Raw genomic sequence first — 4196 nt, forward strand, 5'->3', positions numbered from 1 at the left:
CTGTTGGTAACTTTCCTCATGTCAGCACGTTGTAGGTGTCGCCACTGGCACCAACGTTGTGTGAATGCTTTGAAAAGCTAATCATTTGCATATCACAGCATCTTCTTCCCGTCGGTTAAATTTCGCGTCTGTAGCACGTCATCTTCGTGGTGTAACAATTTTAATGGCCAATAGTGTACATAATTTCAAACCTTTTCAAAACTTTTCCTCGTCGACATCGTCCACGAAAAAGAGGGAAAAAAGTTTTATCGGATTGTGCAAAAATCACATTAATTTTATCTTTGATTGTCAACGTTCATTTAATATTTGCTCAATTTAAAGGTAAAACCAAATTGTGCAGAGCTATTGTAATTAACCTCTACCTCATAAAAACTATAGAACTATACGTGAGTGAAAATATAACCAACTATAAGGAACGAAACGATATTACACATAACAACAGTACAGTTTCCGAGATACAGTGATCCTGTGAAATCAACTACCAGTTTACACATAATTACTATACAAGAGCTTTGAAATGCATGTTAGTATTTCACTTTGCGTTCATGAGGGAGCAGTGGAGAATGGCAGATAATGTGCGTGTGCAACAAAAGCTAAGGTTGATCCAGTCAGTAAGGTCTCCTGCTTCTTCGCACATTATTTCTTTTCCTCTGGCTAATAGATTTCCTCTGGCAGCTGTATTCTCACTCAGCTATAGAACTAAAAATTTGTTAAAGGTAAATAATTTTATACTCATTACGGGGCCGATAATTTTTCGCATAGCTTTCCTGGTTAGGTAGGATACAGATAACCTGGCGTACTATAAAGTTATGCTTTCTGTCGCGGTGTTGTCCTCCGTGTACAGTGGCCAGATTTTACGTTAGGACATTGTTGTTTGTCTAACTACAGCGGAAAGGTCGTCAACACACACGCTCTACCAAGCATTTAGAATTTTATGTTAAGACTATCCCCTCCAGCCCTTCAGAGAAGAACAGAATAGAAGCTTTTGAACTGTGGTGCTATGGAAGAGAGCTGAAGATTGGGTGGGTAGATCGAATAACAAATGAGGAGGAACACCGAAATGGCCATAAAAGAAATTTATGCCACATTCAACTAAAAGAAATGATTGGTTGGTACGACTCATCCTGATGCATGAAGGCATTGTCAGAAAGGAAGTGTGAGGGGTAAAATTTGAAGAGGGGGACGAAGCCTTGACCACAAGAAGCAGGTTCAAATAGGTGTAGCTTACGAAAGTTACAGAGTGATGAAGAATCTTGCACAGGATAGACTAGCATGAAAAGCAGTCTTCGGACTGCAGACCACAACAACAACAGCGGGAAGATGAAGCTGTCCTCACCACCAAGGTTGGTTTGATAGTCTCAGTGCTTTACTGAGCATGGTCGCCTTGGAAGCGGTAAGCCCGTAGCCTTGCTTCGGCCTTTGAACCGACTTACCTAGCGAGATACAGAGAGACGTACTACAGTTCAGCGTGACCGTGAGCCACGGTGATGGTTCTCAGTTCTCACAAATCTAAATCATTTTATACTATCACAAGGGAATGGTGAGTGAACCTTTAAAATTTCTTTCTTAACTGAATTAAAGTTCGCCGGCCGCGGTGGTCTCGCGGTTCTAGGCGCTCAGTCGGGAACCGCGCGACTGCTACGTTCACAGGTTCGAATCCTGCCTTGGGCATGGATGTGTGTGATGTCCTTAGGTTAGTTAGGTTTAAGTGGTTCTAAGTTCTAGGGGACTGATGACCGCAGATGTTAAGTCCCGTAGTGCTCAGAGCCATTTGAACCATTTTTTTGAATTAAAGTTAATTGGCAAGAAGCTAATCCGATTTGAATGCAAACTGAATATCTCTATTTCTGTATTTAAAAAAATTACAAAAAATTCTCTTTCATACCAAAAGAAAGATGATAACTTGAAGCTAATAATCCGTAAGATTGCATCCTATCTTTTCAATGTGTAACTAAGTGTAAATGACAGTAATGAAATGATAATTAAATGGACACCCTAGCTGCAAACAGGCGTTGATGTACTTCATTGGGGACATGTTGAAAATGTGTGCCCCGACCGGGACTCGAACCCGGGACCTCCTGCTTACATGGCAGACGCTCTATTCATCTGAGCCACCGCGGGCACAGAGGATAGTGCGTCTGCAGGGACTTATCCCTTGCACGCTCCCCGTGAGATCCACATTCCCAACATGTCCACACCACTACATTCGTAGTGCGCCTAATAGATGTTTGCCCATGATACTCATTACTCGAGGCAGATTAATCTACCAAGTCCCGTACGAGTTCGGGCATAGCGTGTGCGTTCGCACAAGAAGGTCAATGGCCGGGAAGCCATATTTTAACTATATATGACGGTAGTATCTGTTCCCGAAAGAACAGTTACCGTGGATGACCATGCAGCTTTGCTAGAAATGAAATGATAATTAAATGGACTCCCTAGCTGCAAACAGGCGTTGATGTACTTCATTGGGGACAGGTTGAAAATGTGTGCCCCGACCGGGACTCGAACCCGGGACCTCCTGCTTACATGGCAGACGCTCTATCCATCTGAGCCACCGCGGGCACAGAGGATAGTGCGTCTACAGGAACTTATCCCTTGCACGCTCCCCGTGAGATCCACATTCCCAACATGTCCACACCAAACGCCTGTTTGCAGCTAGGGTGTCCATTTAATTATCATTTCATTTCTAGCAAAGCTGCATGGTCATCCATGGTAACTGTTCTTTCGGGAACAGATACTACCGTCATATATAATTAAAATATGGCTTCCCAGCCATTGACCTTCTTGTACAAACGCACACGCTATGCCCGAACTCGTACGGGACTTGGTAGATTAATCTGCCTCGAGTAATGAGTATCATGGGCAAACATCTATTAGGCGCACTACGAATGTAGTGGTGTGGGCATGTTGGGAATGTGGATCTCACGGGGAACGTGCAAGGGATAAGTCCCTGCAGACGCACTATCCTCTGTGCCCGCGGTGGTTCAGATGGATAGAGCGTCTGCCATGTAAGCAGGAGGTTCCGGGTTCGAGTCCCGGTCGGGGCACACATTTTCAACATGTCCCCAATGAAGTACATCAACGCCTGTTTGCAGCTAGGGTGTCCATTTAATTATCATTTCATTTCTTGCAATGCTGCATGGTCATCCACGGTAACTGTTCTTTCGGGAACAGATACTACCGCCATAAATGACAGTACTAATAACAGTGTAGCTAAATTTTCAGTAGAACTGAAAAAATCGTTTTGTCGACGTTCTAAGTGCCTGAGAATCTGGTGGAAGTGTCTCCAACGAATTCAGACCTCGACAACCCTATAACATTAAATCGTCTTTACTCTTCTCGCTTTAGATCCACCGGAGTCTGTCCTTGTGAAATGACGGCAGCTTAATGAGAACTTATTAGTCCCTTAGGATCTGTAATTTCAAACATGAGAGCAGAATTCCCCTTGTTGCAGTCTTGACCGCGTACAGACTCGTACAGTAAACCAGTTCGTATTAATTCCGGTAGACCTAAGCGACGTCTTATTGCTTCTCATATGAAATTCAGGGAATCGTTGAAAATGGTAAACGAACGTACCATAGTGTTCATAAACGTCTGGTATATTCTCTGACCAACACTTTCCTACAAAATGCGCCCAGAAATAATGAGTTGCCTGGTCAGTATTCTGACTTTAATTTCCGCAAATTAAGATTTCATTTAACGTAGGCCTTCCGTAATGTACAGCAATACAAATACTTCCTCATCAGAAATTAACGGTTATTTTCAACAAAGGCAACATTTTCTCGCACAGCGAGACAATCTAATCACCTTACACAACTGTCATTGCTACTGTGACATAACTGCAGGAGGGAAAGAAATGATATGGCAAGAGGTGGCGCAGTGATTAAACACAGTGTACTCGCTTAGGGAGGGCGACGGTTCAAACCCGCGTCCGGCCATCCTCATTTGGTTTTCCGTAATTTCCCTAAACCGCTTCAGGCAAACGTTGGGATGGTTCTCTTGAAAGGGGCTCGGCCGACTTCCTTCCCCACCCCTCCTTAATCCGACGGGACCAACGACCTCGCTGTCTGGTCCCCTTTCCCCGAATCAACCAACGAACCAATCCGGAAACAGGAGGCCTTGCTGACTGGACTAGACTTAACTTTCGTTCCACATGCCCATAATCTGTCACTCTTCAATGCTACCTTCTGAACGCA

At 44.0% G+C, this 4196-nt stretch overlaps 3 non-coding genes across 3 annotated transcripts; 1 reads left to right on the forward strand and 2 right to left on the reverse strand.

Annotated features, from left to right (window-relative positions):
- Window positions 1–2047: 2047 nt before the first annotated feature.
- On the reverse strand, window positions 2048–2122 carry Trnat-ugu (transfer RNA threonine (anticodon UGU)). Its single transcript has one exon. It is a non-coding gene; the product is annotated as a tRNA-Thr (tRNA).
- A 365-nt stretch (window positions 2123–2487) lies between these two features.
- Window positions 2488–2562, reverse strand: Trnat-ugu (transfer RNA threonine (anticodon UGU)). Its single transcript has one exon. It is a non-coding gene; the product is annotated as a tRNA-Thr (tRNA).
- Window positions 2563–2972: 410 nt separating this feature from the next.
- On the forward strand, window positions 2973–3047 carry Trnat-ugu (transfer RNA threonine (anticodon UGU)). The gene has a single exon. It is a non-coding gene; the product is annotated as a tRNA-Thr (tRNA).
- Window positions 3048–4196: the final 1149 nt, after the last annotated feature.

The sequence above is a fragment of the Schistocerca cancellata genome, chromosome 5 (assembly GCF_023864275.1).
Source record: "Schistocerca cancellata isolate TAMUIC-IGC-003103 chromosome 5, iqSchCanc2.1, whole genome shotgun sequence".
Lineage (NCBI taxonomy): Eukaryota > Metazoa > Arthropoda > Insecta > Orthoptera > Acrididae > Schistocerca > Schistocerca cancellata.